General features: G+C 34.1%; 1 pseudogene; it reads right to left on the reverse strand.

The window, feature by feature from the left end:
- Window positions 1-250: 250 nt before the first annotated feature.
- Window positions 251-1350, reverse strand: LOC123798314 (3-ketoacyl-CoA thiolase, mitochondrial pseudogene; annotated as a pseudogene).
- Window positions 1351-17966: the final 16616 nt, after the last annotated feature.

The raw sequence follows: 17966 nt of genomic DNA on the forward strand, positions 1-17966 counted from the left end.
ACAAGGATACAATTTCTTTTAAGGCCTTCTACAATTATATTTTAGTTCAGAAATGCATATTTCATTGGTGCAAATTTGAGAAACCTTATTTCTGGCCTGTGCACTTATTATGATAAATACATCTTTATCTGTTTTTATGTGGCCTGGCCAAGTAAAGCACCAGAGGCCCTTGGCAGGATCCTTATTCTCCTCAGGCTGTGCTCTGTCTGAATGAGGAGTGTCATACCCTGGCCACCCCTCCAAAGCAAGCTCATCTGGAAGCATATTTTCCACTACCACATCTTAATTCATGAACCAGACATGCAATAATCTATATCTGGATCCTCTCAATGGCTCACTCAAAGCAATGGCTCCTCCATTCACATTGGTTTTACTTGGGTCAAGATCTTCTCCACTGTTAAGTACTAGAGATCAAAAGTTTCATTCACCTCTACCATTTCCATCTCCTTAAGATTCAGTCTTGTTTTATTTACTGCCTCATTGACAGTAGAGACAAGCCCAATATCCATGATGAGGGATCACATCCAGACATAAAATAGCCCATAATTCTTGCCAGTGGTGTGACGTTATGCTTCTTTGCCAGCAACTTCACTAGCTTTGAAGGTGCCAGATATTGCCAGTGCACTCCCTGAAGTGGCCGTCCCTTCTTTCGTGAATACTGGAGGAAGTTTATTTGACTGTTCCAGGCTTGTCTGGAGCCCAGCAGGATCATCTACTTGCACTGCCTGTATCCCTTTCTCTGTCTTCACCTCAGTAGGTAACATCTCATTATTAAAGTAACCAGCATTACTGGCAGCTCTCCACCTCTGCTGTGATTACAGGGCATATTTGTTACATCCTTCTCTGCTACCTTTATGTTTTGCAGCAAAATTCTCTGCAGTAATTCCCATGGGAAATTGGACATGTTCATCTGTTAATGTTGCTCACGAAGACGCTTCCAGCTTGAGAGCATTTCCAAACTTGGTTATAGAACACGTGTTTCTGACACAGTAGGGAACCCAGTTCATGTTTTCGGCTCCTCCATACAATACAGCTTCAGCATCTGAAATACAAACTTCCTGGTATCGGTTCACAATGGACTGGAAAACAGAGCCACAGACCTTATTAACGGGTGAGAGCTGAGGTTTCTTTTGAGATACCCATACTCAAACCAACATGCCAGGCAGAGTATATAGTATCTGAAGAACCATTTGTCAGTTTACTATGAAGTATTCAACTCAAGTGCAGACAAATGGAAGACAGGCATATCCCAAGGTATGGAGAGGTGGGGAGTGGGGGTTCTATGCCCTTCCTGGCACACCACGCTCCAGAAGCTTTCATCTGTTCACCAACATCGAAGCTCGGATTCATTTATTTCTCATTCATAACAGAAAGACTTACAAAACAATGGGATTAATCTTTAATAGCAGAATTTTCCAAATTCTGGGGAGAATATCATCATTTGAGTCAATTGGCTTCGATAAGGTTTATCATTTATTATATGTGACTTTAGGATAGACAATGGATTTTTATATATGACACCAAGAGTTGTAGGTAATTTTAACATGCCTCCAAAATCTTGGCAAATATAAAGTCAGTCTCTCCTCCCCTGTTATTATTTGCACTTGGAATTTTCTTTATATTTAGTTTCTGAGTAAGAAAAATTCTGATTTAGAGGAATTAAAGACACATGTTTAAAATACTGAGATCAAAATATAATTTTCAGCGCCATTACCATGTTATACTTAAAAAGAGATGTTTTATGCCAAATTCATATTATTTCTATAATAGGAACCATCTTATCTTACTTGATTGAGATAATTATTTGGTCAGTTAATTGAAGTAGTTTAAAGCAGGAAGCATAAACAAATGTATGTCTACCTTAATTTTTTTTTTCAAGTTAAAACATATGCAACCACTGTATGATGGAAGGAAACCCTTTTCTGTAGTTTGCTGATTTGTGTTCCATCTTTGAAAAAGACATCCTAAGACCTCATCTGTAATATCTAGCAATAGTTTCATCAGGAGAAGGAGGAGGTCCAAAAGGTGTGGAGCAGAAGAGAGGTGCTTAGTAGTCATGGTACTTCAGTCAGTACATTTTCAAAAGGGAATTGAAACCTTCAGTTAATCACAAAGATTATTTATGCGAAGACAAGAGAGCTTCTGTGCGTTCTGTAAATGAAGATACAGTCTGCTTAATTACTAAGGATTTTATTTATTATCTGCGGGGGCTGTAATTATTTGTAAGTTCTCTAAAGCTTTATACCATAAATCTTAATGCCTATTCATTAGATAGCAGGTTTTGTAGTAGTCGTTGCTGTTTTTCCCCTATACATCCTTTCCCTACGACACTACTGCACAGTAGTTTGTAAGATTAAGACTAGAAAACAGAATTCTCAACAGCAGTTGGCTGTTTAGTTGGCTAAATATTTAGTTGTCTAAAACGTATTGATATATACTTGTATATAAAACTTATAGACAATAAGGTTTGTCTATTATATGTGTGTGTATGTCCCCACAAAAACCAATATACTGGCATCCATCCTACTTGTTAGCTATGCTGTCAGTCAAAACGGATACGACTGCTCTCTAATGACATCTGGCAGAAGTAAAACAAGATTAGAGGACAGAGTGATCGGCCAGGCCTCCAAGCCAATCTGCGCCGCTTTCCATTCCAACCAATCAGTGACATCGGCATGTGGTAATCATTCTCCTTGGTTACAAGTGCTGGCAGAAGGGAGAAAACTGCTTTTCAAGCTAGAGCAAAAAGAGCTAAATATAAATCTGAAAATCCTCTTCGTAGTAAAATTTTAATCCTATTTTTAAAGGAAGAAATAACAGAGCAGTTTTATTCATATTTTCAATTATTCTGTAGTAAGGGAGATGAAGCGGAAGCACGCCCATGAAGGATAACCGTGGTGGGGATATTATCTTCCAGGGTCCTTGATAAGAATTCAAGCTCCTGTCCAGGATCCAGCAGGGGCCTTCAGACTGCTGTGCAGTGCCCACGACACCAGTATCCTTTTTAGTTACTTGTTAGAGATGTGTGAACCTTTCATCTTGTGAAACTTGAGAACCTCAGGAATATTTTATGAGTTACCAGCTTTGCAACTTTTGCAGAATACATTCAAACATCACTTTTACAGGCAGCAGGACTACAAATGTTTCTCCAAAGATTAAAAAAGAAAAAAAAAAAAAGTAGAGAAAAAGGAAACCATGGAAAGATAACCAGTAGCATTTTCACATTGTTTCCCAGTGAACTCTCCTGTATTCTCTAACTTGAAATCAGGCCCTGACTTAGGGGTCAGCAGACCTTTGGCCTCAGGTTATTATTCTCAATCAAATCTCTCTCCAGAAAGACAGAACCATTATAGGTAATAAGCTTCTTCCATTTTTTAATCAGTCATCTATCTGCCATTCTTGGGTAAATTAAGACACTATCTGATCATCTAGTATTTTTATTTCCCCTCTTTTCCAACCAATTACCCTACTTAATCTTTTAACAAATTCTCATTTCAATATTTACTTAATACATGATGAAATATGCCAGGTTTTCTTTAAAAATAAACTTCCAAAGATCCTGTAAAAAAACACACTGTTCTTTTTTTCAAATGTCCACTGTAGTACATTGTTATTTTTAGCCAAAAATAATGCCTGTGGAACCCTAGAAGGCATTATGGACAGCTGGATGTTAGATCTAATGAATAGGACAAGCCTGGCTTTAGATCTTGAATTAAACTGCTCTGAGAATTTGACCTGTATAACTAGTTCAGTGAGAAAGATTAAAACTGATTTTGGGAACAGATTTTTGGGAGCAGACCTACACAATCGGCCTTGCTTATGAAGGAAAAAAAAAAAAAAAAGAAAAGAAAAGTAATAATTATAGAACATCTAGTACATTTCAGGGTCTCAGTGTCATGGATATTTTTATTGGCTACCTTGTATCCATTCTCCCTCTAGATATTATTTGAGGTCAGTTTACTAAGTTTCTATGGGAATTCTCCCCTGGATTGTTCCAGAGGAGGGGTACACATGACCCAAGCCAAATAGCATATTAAATGGTGAATGTCCAAAACCTATCTATTCAGAGTAAGTCTCAGAAATTTGGAGGATTTATATGAGAAATTACCTTTTTTCTCTTAAACTAAGAATTTAGGAGCTGTAACCATCTTGCTACCCTAAAGTCTGAGGGTAATTGTTGCAATTTACTGGAAATGAAGTTGAGAGAAGGTCAGAGAGAAACCAAGATCTGGAATATTGTTTAAACCACTACATCAAGCCTGATCATAAGTCACTCCCTGTACTCATAGACTTTTCAACTAATCAAGCACCGGCCATAGAAGGCCATGGAACAGCTGACTTCACCATACTGGTAAACCAAGTGGCCAGCAGACACAACAGCATCTAACACTTCCCTCTCCCTACACAACAGAAAAGTTAGCTTTCCCAACTTGCCTCTCTTGGAGAGCACAACATTTTATGGGCATGTTGTTCTTGAAAGGGAAATGTTGGTTGTTTTGTCTAAAAGGTAGAAAAAGAGAAATGAGTTATTGCTGCTCATTTTCAGATATTATAACCAGTTAAAGTGAGAACAATATTCACTGCAATATGTCTCAAGTGCTTCTAGCTAAGATGACTTAAACTGGATGAAACCACGGTTTACACTGAAAATACAAACTGGAGGTCCACCCAACCTATCCAACTTAACGTTAAAGTAACTATTAACAAGTAAGTTCCTTAAAAATGATACACCCAGGAGAAGCCTAACCAGACAGGATGACAGGGTAATAAGCATAAACTATAACTATCCTGGGAAACCCTTAAGAGGGGAATTTTTCTAGCTATGAGGAATTATAAAACTGAAGGATGGGTGAGGTACGTACAATGACCTTTAGCTAATATGTAACAAAAATATGACTTTGTTAATTCACTCAATAAACATTCTCCTGTGGAGTATCATGCACCACTAAGATACATCTTAATATTAAAGAGATGACCAGAATAAAATTTCTTATCCTAAAATAACACACATTCATCAATGGAGAAAAACATGTTCATGGATGGTTACAACACAAACATTACAAAGTAAGGTACAGGCAAGATCCAACAGGTTACTGACTACCTTGTTCTCTTTGGGGAGGTGGGAGAGGAAGTAACAAAAAGCTTCAAAAAAGAGTACAATTTTGAGCTGCATAACAATGGAATAATAGATATTTAGTAGGCAACTAAGAAAAAGAAGTCTAGGCTTGAGTAAGGGAATAGAAGATGGGGAAGCATGAGGTCCAAAATGAAATTGTGTATTTAATACTGTGCAAATCCTTTAGTATACCAGAAAGTACCAACACACACTTGTCATAGGTGAGACTGTGGAGTTTTCTTGAGTGTAACTAGTTTAGTTAAAATAATCACACAGCTAATACTTATAAACCACCTCACAGTTCAACAAAGAATTTCACATATACCACTTTATATATAACTATGCTACTCTTGTAAAGACAACATATAATGGCTTAGTAACTTCAGTTTGGTTTTCTTATGAAAAAATTAAAACACTAAATCCTTCTAATAATCCTTCTATTCTTTTCACCAAGATAAAATGACTAAGAACGATGCTGAAAGAAATTTTCGTGAATAACTATGTCACATCTTTTCTGAATCCATTCCTTGGTAATTTTTTCAGCAAATTCATTGCTATTTTAGGACTTCTAAGATCTCAATAAAATTATAAAGGTTCATTTTTATAAGTGAATTTAATAAAAGATTTTTTATTTTCAACGTAAGAATGATTTAAATTCTGGAAGCCAAGGGTGGTATATTTTATTAAAATTGGGGGGAAAAACAATAGGAAAGAAATTCCCTAAGGAATTAAGGAAATTTGATTCCCCTTTATAAAGTACAGCAGTTTCTACTTTTAGTGCTCATCTTTAAAATATAGAAGCAACCTCACCATGCAAATTTTATGCATAGAACCAAAAGATGAACAACTTTCATTGATTCCCACCTGTATGCCCAGAGAGCCAAGAGAGTCCTTTCACTTAATTAAACCAAATGAAATTCTAAAATAAATTTAGAAATACATACCTTCAAAAGAATCGAGGTATGCACTTCTCTCTGAAACCTCTGCTTGCCAACTTTTTCCCTTTAGTTAGGCAAGCACTTACATTATGTCATTAAAATCCTTCTTTCTTACTTAATAGAAATTGTTCAATCCAGAGATAGATATTTTTACCCAAGTACAATATATTCTGTTTTCTTAGAATGACCTACTATTCTAATCCCTTATTTAACCTACGGTGTAGTTTGTTTTTATTCTAATGCATGGAATTAATGGTTGATACTTTAAAGGTCTGCACCATTTAGTGCATAATGAATTACATCATCCCCCCCCTTCTTTCTTAAATGGGTTAAGAAGAAAGGAAATGTTTAACTATTTATGATCTATGTAGAGACATAGCATAATGTGGAAATTTGATAACACCCTACTTCTTAGTTCTATTAGTTTGCTGGACTGCCATAACAAAGTTTTAAAAATTGTGTGGCTTAACCAAAAGAAAGTTTTTCTCTCACAGTCTGGAGGCAAGAACTCCAAGATCAGGGAGTTAGCAAGGCTGGTTCCTACTAAGGGCTGTGAGGGAAAATCTGTTTGATGTCGCTCTCCTGGTTTCTGGTGCTCTGCATGCACTCTTTGGTGTTCCTTGGCTTGGACATGCATCATGCTGACCTCTGCCTTCATCTTCCCATGGAGTTCTGTGTGTGTATGTCCCTCTGTCTCTATGTTCAAATCCCACCCCATGCTTTTTTAGGGATACAGTCATATTGGATTAGAGCTCACTCTTATGAACACATGTCGACTTGATCATCTCCAAAGACCCTATTTCTAAATAAGGCCAATTCATAGGCACTGCAGTTTCGAATTCCAACATCTTTTTTTGCTATTCAACCTATAACACTGAGTTTTGAAATGCTTTTCCTTAAGCATACTGAGAAAATGCTTAACTATGTGTCAAAATACCTGCATTTAAATCTATCTGCCCTCAATCATGATGGAATCATGTGATTTCTTCATGTTCTATGCTTTCACAAATAGACCTTGCTATTCAGGCTCTGTTTTATCTTATCTACATCAAAATAAAGACAGATGTCAAGGAAGAAAAGGCTGGAATGAAAACTTATAAAAAGACCCTAAAAAAAAAAAAAAGCAGAAGTATTAAGAAAATAAATGAATTAAAATAATGAAATGAAATGGGGCACCTGGGTGGCACAGTGGTTAAGCGCCTGCCTTCGGCTCAGGGCGTGATCCCGGCGTTAAGGGATCGAGCCCCACATCAGGCTCCTCCGTTATGAGCCTGCTTCTTCCTCTCCCACTCCCCCTGCTTGTGTTCCCTCTCTCGCTGGCTGTGTCTATCTCTGTCAAATAAATAAATAAAATCTTTAAAAAAAATAAAATAAAATAAAATAAAATAATGAAATGAAATGAAGTAAAGAAATAAAAGGGATCCTAAAAAAAAAAGTGGTTGAAATGGAATAGTGGCAAGGAAAATTCAATTTATGATTGGATTTGTTGAAGATAAACAGTTCTTGAGGTCTCAGTTCTTGGTTATGCCCTCTGAGGGACAACAGAAGCAATAACACTCAAGTAATGATCACAAAGAGATCACACAGCTAGATCATGCTTTCTAAATGTCTCTCTTCAGTAGCAGAAACTAGGACTCTTTGGGGAACTGCCTGATTCCAGGCTGGAGAAGGAAAAGTAAAAGATGAATCTGAATAATCTTGTTATTTCTGAATGTAAGGAAGTACTCAAAACTAAGACACACAAAAGGACGCAGAAACCAACCTAAAGGAGCTCCCATGGCCAAATTAAGTGATAGTAAATATTATAACCTCCTAAACATATCAGCCTACTATAATACCATTTTTAATAATATTTTATATATTTGTATCTATATGAAAAGCCCTTTCGTACAGTTGAGGGTCAAGTAATGAAATATGGAAGGAATGAAAAGATCCAAAAAAATCACTATTTGGCAACTATCAACATTCATTTAGACAAGACTTATAAATGGATATTAAAGCGTTAAGTGACATCTTGAGGTGTCACAAAATATTTATATCATCTCAATATAACTCCTCACAAGATAATAAAAAAACATGACAGGAGCAGCTTGATAAAGTGATCAATTTAACATAACCAGTAATGAAACATTAGCAATACCATATGCTAACAGGCATAGGCACTGAGAACAGTATAACATCATTTCTGTGGTATTCCTGACAAAATATCCATACCTGATCTGGACACATCAAACAACCCAAAGAGAGATGCATTTTATGCAAAATTACTGTCCCATTTTCAAAAAAAAGTTGATGTCCCAAAATAAAAGAGACTCAAGACACAACGACTTAATGCAGTACATGATCCAGGATTTTCTTTTGACATGAAAGGTATTATTGGGACAGTTGCCAAAACCTGAATAACGTCTTCAAATTAGTATCAATTTCCTAATGTTGTTCAGTGTGTTGTATTCAATGAGGTACTTAAGAAGAGATATAATATCAGTAACTTACAAATACAACAAAAGGGAAGGGTGGGGGGAATCCGAGTGAAGAGTATATTAGAATTTTTGTACTATTCTTGAAACTTTCTGTATGTCTGAAATGATTTTAAAATTAAAAAAATAAAAGTTAAAAGTTATTTAACCTCTTACATGATGGATAGTGAGACGTGAAAAGAGAAAAAAAAAAGGTGCTATTCTTGAAGTAGGAGAAGTAGGAAACAGGTGGTAGCTTGTGACCAAAAAACTACAGGGGTATAAGGGAGAATTTCAGCATCACTTGGAGATGGAAGATATGCAGAGATGGGAACACCAGGATAGAACAGCAGTGGCAGATATAGAATCTCAAGAGTTCTAGTGTCCCAACTATGTGTTCAATTCCAGTGCATTTACTAGCTGTGTGTACTAGGGTGATAAACTTAAGTTTTTGTCTTGTTTTCCTTATCTATACAATAGAAATGCTTAAACTTAGTACATCTATTGATGCAGATATAGTGAAAATTAAATCATTAATCCAGATAAGAGCACCTATAAGGTAATATTGTATTAGTTGACTAGGGCCACCATAACAAAATACCACAGACTGGGAAGCTTCAAGAAACAAAACTGGCCTCTCTCTGGCTTGAAGATGGCCATTTTTTCACTGTTCACATGGCCTTTTCCCTAAGGATGTGCATCTCTGGTGTTTCTTACAAGGACACCAGTCATACCAGTTTAGGTCCCATCCTTATGACTTCATTTAACCTTAATTACTTCTTTAAAGGCCCTATCTCCAAATACACTTATATTGAGAGTTAGGGCTTCAACATACAAATTTCAGAGGGACATGGTTTGGTCCACAAAATGTATTAAATATTATTAATGATCAATATATGATTATTTGGACCATGATTAAGCACAATATAATGGTCCAAATGGCAAAACTGAATTTATGATCAAATGGACAGAAGTTATATTTATTGTGCAGCTTTAAAGGTCTGAGAAGAAATGCACTGAAAAGCAATTTGCAGTTCCTTTGCCTAGAACCTAACTTTATTACAAAGATGGCTATTTCCAAGTATAATCAAAGCTTTGACAGGTGGTCAACAGTGTCATCCAATCTAATGTTGGGTTCCAAGAACTCATATTGTTTCAATTCTCAGTAATAAAATCAAATGAGTGTAACCTCAGCCACTTTTGTCTGGCTTCAAAATATAACATGCTTGAAGTTTCCTGTGAAGGCAAAAGAAATGACTAAACACTTTTTGCTCAATCTACACTGTGCAGTCAAGGGGAACAGTGGGTATTACCACATTATCTAATTGCAATTGCTATCCTAAGGGAGATAAACACACTGAAATATTTTTCAGAGAAGGCAGTTTTCATATTTCTATATTTTTAATAGAAAGGTCATTTTGAAAGGAATTATATTACCATAATATTTTGATATTGCTGTAGATTTAAAATCCAGTATTTTATTAAATTGCCAGAAAATATTAATAATTTCTGTTCTTCCAAGTAATACCAATGGTTAATGAACTGTAATTAGCCAATGATGCTATAGAAGGCAATTTTAACTACAAAGATGAATGTGTGAGAACACACATACCGTGTGTGCGTGTGTGTGTGTGTGTGTGTGTGTGTGTGTGTGTGTGTGTGGTCTATGGCAAAAAAACAAAGTTAATTGCAGGATTCTTTATTTTTCTCAATTGAATAATAAAGTCAGTGACTGATTTCAATTCCCTGTATATCAGGTTTAGCATGCATTAACTTCCTCAACTTAACCCTTAAGTAGTTCACAGGCAGTTTTTTTATTCCTCACACATTAAAAGAGCTCATTCACTTTCTTTGTTCTCTATGATTTTTACTGTGTTTCCCATTTAGTCTTATCAGTTTTGAACACTTGGTGCATTTCTATCTCTATCTTTTTTCTAGTCCAATTATTTTCAGCAAAACAGACATGCATTTTTTTGTCTGCTTAGTTTGACCCTTGACATAGTTAAATATCATTTCTGAACTTCATGATAAAACAGGGGAAACATAAAGCATTGGACATCCTGTGGGTTGAGTGTTTCAAAGAACAGACATTGCTCCACTGTGGAAGACACAGAAGACAGTAATAAGAGAACAAATGCCAATAACTGATAGTTTTCAAAAGGCAATCCTCGAGGGCCTTCTGTTAATCTTTGGAGCCTAGGTTTTGTCTTTAGTTCATTTTTTTCAAAGTATGTTCATGCTAAGATGCTTTTATTTTGACAAAGGTTTTCCTCATGTTTCCCTTTCATTTTTTCAATATTCACCTCAGGTTTCAAGACAGGTTGATGCCCCACTATTTGCCAATTTGTTTAGTTAAAAAAGAAATTTGATGTGCCATACTTTTCTGTGTGTCCGGGGGAATCCATCTGATATTATGCATATTACACTCCAAATTAAATTTCATCAAAATGCTACAGACACTTTACTGGTTAATATACTAAAATTACCACCTTTCAGAGCATGCTCTATTTACAGAAAGACTGTTCAAAAATTCCCAGGAGAAATTTGTTTAAAATACATTCCACTGACTCAATATGTGTATCTCCTTTGGAATATCTATGTGAAAAAATAAAACATCTGTAACTGACACTTGTATTTTTAGATGGTGTTCCCAGCACTTTATTTAAATTATGAATTTGAACATATTCAGAAAAATGTTGAGAATATTTTCTTGAATACACACAAATTGAGTATGGTAATCTGATCTGGGTTATGCAGCTAAACCCCATACTAATTATCGTATTTCAAAATATTTTGATAATGGAAAAGCACTCCACTTTTGAGTGTCATTTAATGGTAGACATTTTGGAAAATCCATTCAAATAAGTACTTCTCATTTATTGTTAATGTTTTCCTTCATGTTGACGAAGCTTATCAGTACAACACTTCCATCCTCTTCCTGCCCATTTTCTTAATTCTGTTTTAGGAAAGTTGTGGTGGCTTGCCCAGTTAGTGAATTTGGCAAAAGAACAGGCACACTCAGTTTAGCTCCTGCTTTATGCCTCTTGGATTCTGCCTATTCACAGAAAACATACATTCTGCTTTCTTCGCCAAGAACAGGTTTGTACTTTGGTCAAGGAGTATCCTGCCTAGCCTGGCACTGCTGTTCTGTGCAGCTCTATTAACACCTTAATTTGATTTTCTCACCAAGATCTACTCCTCTCTTAGCCTTTCATTGGTAATAAATGTGCTATATTAGCTTCAGGTGGCTTGTTACTTATTTCTCAACCGGTTCATAATATTGCAAACATGAAGATTCTAATAATTTAGAATGTACCTGATGGAATTTATTTAAAAAATCACTAGAATAAGATGTTTAGATTTTAATGTACTTATTCTAAATTTGGCAGAGAAAAACAATAAATAAAATATAGATGATTTATATAATATAATCACCAAATGTTATAGATATTGTGCAGACATACATACTTTAGTAACAGATAATTTCATATTTTTTTGGCCTGTGAAATAGTTATTTACTTATTTTTTAAAGATTTTATTTATTTATTTATTTATTTATTTATTTATTTATTTATTTATTTTTTTTTTGAGAGAGAGAGAGAGAGAGACAGCACAAGCAGGGCAGAGGGAAAGGGACAAGCACGCTCCCAGCTGAGCAGGGAGCCCAATGCGGGACTCCATCTCAGGATCCTGGGATCATGACCTGAGCTGAATGCAGACACTTAACCAACTGAACCACCCAGGCACCCCAAAATAGTTCTTAAAAATCATGTACTTGGCAATAGAAACAGAGAGGAATGTTGAAACCTCTGGCCAACATTGTGAATGAGTCTGTTTCTTCTTGCAGTTCTATCAATTTTTGTTTCATGCATTGTGATCTCTTTAATTTGGTATATAAATGTGTAGGATTGTCATGCCATCATTAAGAATTGACACTTTATCAGTATAACATTTCCCTTTTTATACCAGCCAGTATGTTTTGTTTTTTTGTCTATTATTAATATACTCATTCCAGCTTTCCTTTGTTTAGCATTAGGATGCTACATCACAAAGTCATCATTATATAAATAATCAATTTCTATATTTATGTTGAGAGTGGATTATGTTTAGGCAGTATATTATTGTCTTACTTTTCTTATATAATCTGAAAGTCTCTGTCATTTAAGTGGGTGTTTAGACAATTTACATTTAATATAATTATTGATACACTTGAGTTTAAATTTACCACTTTGTTTTTCATTAATTCTACATACTATTTTTTCTCTTTTTCATATTTCTGCCATCTTCCTTTGTTGGTTTTTCATTATAGCTAATAATGATTATATTAGACTTTACATGTATATGACTAACTTACCACATTCTATTTTCAACTAATAATATAACATATCACATATGTTGTAAGAACTGTATATTATGTTCTAACAGTACAGTTGTTTCCCTCTACTGGCTTTTGTGTTATTGTGACATATTTTGCTTCCACATGTTATAAATCTTACAATATATTGTTAATATTTTTGTTTTTAACAGTTACCTGTTTTTTGAAGATAATTTTTAAATGACAAAGGTCATTTATGTTTACCCACAGAGTGACTTTTTCTCAGCGAGCTTAATCCTTTCTGTGGATTCAGACTTCAATTTGAGCGGGCTTTTTCTTTTCCTGAGCATTCTCTAACATTTCTTGTAGTTCAGGTCTGCCAGTGATTGTTTCACCTTATGGATGTCTGAAAGTCTTTATCTCAACATCATGTTTGAAAGATACTTTTGCTAGCTATAGAATTCAACATTGGCAGGGCTCTGTTTGTTTGTTCTTCTTTTAAGTAGTTTAAAATTCTCTTAAATAGATTAAAATTTAAGTAGTTAAAAAAAAGACAGCTCCACTGTCTTTTGACCTGCATTTTCAATGCTGTAAGTATTCTCTTTGTTTTTTCCTGTGGAATGTTTAATTTATTCTGGCTGCATTGATAGAGATTTTTAATATGAGGGTTTGTAGTTTCCATCAAATTAGGAAATCTTTGGATAATGATTTCTTCAAATACTCTTTAGCATCCTATTTCCTTGAATACTCCAGGATATATATATATATATATATATATATATATATATATATATATATATATATGTGTGTGTGTGTGTGTGTGTGTGTGTGTGTGTGTGTGTGTATATGGCTGTTTTAAGTTTTCTTATGGCTCACCAAACTGTTTTATATTCCTGCCTTTTTCTCTCTGACTTTTATTTTGAATAATTTCATTTGCAATGTCTTCAATTCACTAAACTTTTCTTACTCTGTTTAACCTCAAATTAATCCCACCCATTGCATTATTAAATATCCCTTAAATGTTTATTTGTACATAGGTAAATTACTTGGAAAGAGATTGATCCTTATAGTTTTTGTTTTGTTTTGTTTTTTTTAAGCTTTGTTATGGAAGAATCACAATAGACTTTATTTTAGGGTTTCTTTTTCCCACTATTGAGATAATACTATTGTTATTACTGTAGTGTAAGCACCCTGAATTATAAGCTTCCCATTCTGGCTGATGGCAACATGGACTATTTGAAGTCATGAGTGAGCTCTGAGTATTGTTCCTCTGCTCTTTTTGGGTTATTTTTTCTTTGGCCTCAGGTAATTTCCTTATAAATTAGCACTGATGAATATTCAGATAAAGACTCAAGGGAGGCCATCTGGAGATTTCTGAAATTCTCTATGAAAATCTCTCCTCTTCATAACCTGAAGCTTCCCTGGTGAAGAAGTGAAACAACAAATAGATGATGGGCAATGCACCTAACAACAATGGTATGAAAGTTAGAGACTGCACATCTGTTCACATTCTATTGTCTAAAACATAGTCATATATAAACACCCATAATAAAGATACTGGGATATATGGAATTGTTTTTCCAGGGTTGGGATTATTGTAAGTTTCTATGAATATCTCAGTTAGGGTCTTTGGGTAGATATAGGTTTTCACTTCTCTTGGATAAATACCTAGATCACCTGGAAATTATATGTTTAAATTAGTAAGAAACTGCCAAAGGTTTTCCAAAGTGGTTCTATTATTTTAAACTTCTGGCATAAATTTTTGTGTTTGATTTTTACAAACACAAAAATTGATTTTCACAAACACTAAAATAGAAAAGACTATTTTAGTCATTCTAGAAGGTTCCTAATAATATCTAACTATGATTTAATTTGCATTTCCTTGATAACTAAAATTATTGAGCCATTTAATTTTGTTTTTGTTTAATGGCTCTTCATATTTACCTTTTTTTGAAATGTCTACTGCATTCTTTCTCTATTTTAAACACAGATCTTTGTTTTATTATTATGGTATAAATTTTTTGTAAGATAAAAATGCTTTATCCTATTCAAAGAAAGATTAATATAGATATGGAATATATATACATATATATATATCATTTTCTTAAATATTTTGAAGAGCGGGAATCTATTTTTGATAAAATTCAATTTAAAATTTATTTATTTTTTTATTTTTACTTATAATGCATTTGTGTCTGCTTGCGACACAAAATTATTATTGCAAAACCAGGATGATTTTTTCAAATGTATTATTCTAGATACTATAATATAGGTTTGACTCTTTACATTTAGGTCTATGATCAATGATTTTATATCATTTCCTCAAAATATAATTTGCATGCAATTAAGTTATCCAATTTTACGTGTATAATTTATCATTGTGACTAATATACATAGTTATCTTCCTACAAAATTTCCCTATATTCCTGTGAAGTCAATTCTCTTCCCCTCCTCTGGCTATTGGCAAACAGTGATCTGCTTTCTATATCATACATTAAATTACAATCATGTGCTCTCTATTAGACAACGTATAAAACTAGTGCTTTTTGTATATTTTATTCAGTTTTCTGTTGTTTATGGTGGAAGGGCTAATTCAGGATGAAAGCAGAATTTTTTTTATATAATCTTTTGCAAGATCAAATATTTCAGTATATAATGACTCCTTTACTTGAAAACTAACTTAACTGGATTAAGAAACTCAAAGAAAAGGAAATGGTTTCAAAGACTGAATCCAGCTTGACATTTATTTCAGTAGTATTCATTAAGAGAGATATTTGCCTACTCTAAAACTTGCTGATCAGGAGGTAAAGGAGGTCAAATGTAATTATCAAAATATAGTAAAACCACTTTCCAAAATGCTTTATAATTACTTTTTTGGGTGTAAGTGTACCCTTATATTTCACCCACCTATTTGCAGCAATAGCACTTTTATTGCAGATCGAAGGTCTCACAAATCTAGACAAATAAATTAGCATTGCCCTTATAAACTTTTCATTTAAAGCTAACAAATTATTCCTACATTGTGGAGAATATGGGAAAAGAACAAATGTGGCCAAGGAAAGAGAACGTATAAGAAAGGCATTTAATGGCAAGCACACATGGATATCAGCAACTTATTTTTTAACAACAGAGAAAACACAGGAAAAAGTATGTATTTTCCTTTCATGAGGAAAGGACCTTACTTTGCACAGTCCTAATTATTTTACTTGACTTATTTTTTCTTTTGTGTACTTTTACTGCACTTCTGATTCTACCTCAAAGTACAATTCACACAATTCATTGAAATAATAATAATAATCTACAATATTTTATCCTTCTTTGAAAGCTAGTACATAGAGTTACCCACTCACAACTAAATGCATATGTCGCAGGAAAAAAATCCATTAAGCACATTTGGAACCAGAATTTCTACTGACATTCACAGCATGATACAAAGCAAGGTAAAAAAAAAAAAAAAAATGTTAGCATCATTATAGGATAGGACTTAATGGGAATCTCGAGTATTGCCCTGTCAATTGCAACTATAGAAATTGATGCACTTTGTATTTTTGCCCTGAAAAGAGCACTCTAATGTGACATTAAAATATGTTTTATTTTGTGTTTTAAGGATTTAGAGAATTTTATATCGAGGATAGCATAAAATCACAGACTCCAAAGAAAGATGCACACAACTAACAAAATATACATAGAAAGGTGAAACCATGAACAGATGATTCCAAAGGAAAGCATAAGTAAAGCAAATCATTTAGAATGAGATACCAATACAATAAATTGTATTAATCACCAAGTCCTAGCAGAAATGTCTAATTTGTATAAATGTGTCTGTATATTGAGAGAACCACTGTAGATTATTTAATTTAAATATTCAGGATTTCCAAATTTTTGTTGTTATTTTTATTGCTACATATTACTGATCTTCAAACCTAAATTAGGGTTACCTTTACTCAAAATCTCTAAGATGTATGTAAAGATTCATTATTTATAAAGGAGTCTAGATATCGCTACTTGGTAAGTGTTTTAATAATAGTTACAGAACTACTATTCATTGTGTACATATAAAGAACCATTGAGTTGTGTGCTATTAAACTGTGTGGGCCAGGGGAAGTGACAGATCTTGGTATTCGTGGTGTGAATACTCCCACCAAGGCTGCTTTCAAGCTGCCAATGTGATGTTCCTATACAGGAGTTGAAAAAAGATGCATACATTCTGCTTTTGCACGTTGAATGAGCTGGCTCCTGCATAAAAATATATTTGTTGAGAAGATGTTCTGCAACACTTTGAGGTAAAATGTGGAAATTGTGGTGTTAAAGCACTGGTACATTTATCAAGTGCATGTAGCTAGAATGGGAGAGCTAGGATTCATAACCCAGGACTCTTTCTCTTTCCCTGCAACACCCAAGGTCCGTATGCATACAGGTTCACACACACACACACACACACACACACACACACACACACACACACAAACCAAAAAAAACAAAAAAACAAAAAACAAAAAAAAAACCATGGATTTTTACATAGACAGAGAAAGACTCTAATAACAATACTGCTGTAGTTTTATGTTAGTTGTTTGCCTTTCCACTTATTTAATCATAGGGATTCACTGAATGCAGAGGAAATAAATAATGAAACTTCACTGATTCGTACCAGTGTTTATATCAAGTTTTGAAATTTCACTGTATACAAGTTTTAAACAGGAGTATACAAGTTTAAATGATTCAAGATGTGTGCTGCAATGGTCTGTGGCTAGAGGTCAGTTCCTTCGGTACTCCTCAAGAAGCTGTGTGAGTGCCTTGGCAGGTGTAACAACCTCCCTTCTCCCCTCTCAATCTCTCCCTCAATCTCTCCTTCTTTTTCTTTTTTTGTCCCTCACAAATTTTCAAGTTATGTGGACATTATTAAGCTACTCTTTAGATAGACAGACATGACTATTCTTTTCTATGAAACCAATTGAATCCTACATATATAATGACTTATAATTTAAATTATAATTTACTTTTAAATACAAATTTAAATATAATTAATAATATATAATTTAGGTTTCCACACCTCATTTGAATTTATGCAGGTCTGAATTTATAAGCATATATTTTACTGCCATTCATTTGGTAAATAAATTAACAAGTCACAGGAAGTCATT

Source organism: Ursus americanus, chromosome 1 (assembly GCF_024610735.1).
Source record: "Ursus americanus isolate L20-20 chromosome 1, mUrsAme1.1.p, whole genome shotgun sequence".
Lineage (NCBI taxonomy): Eukaryota > Metazoa > Chordata > Mammalia > Carnivora > Ursidae > Ursus > Ursus americanus.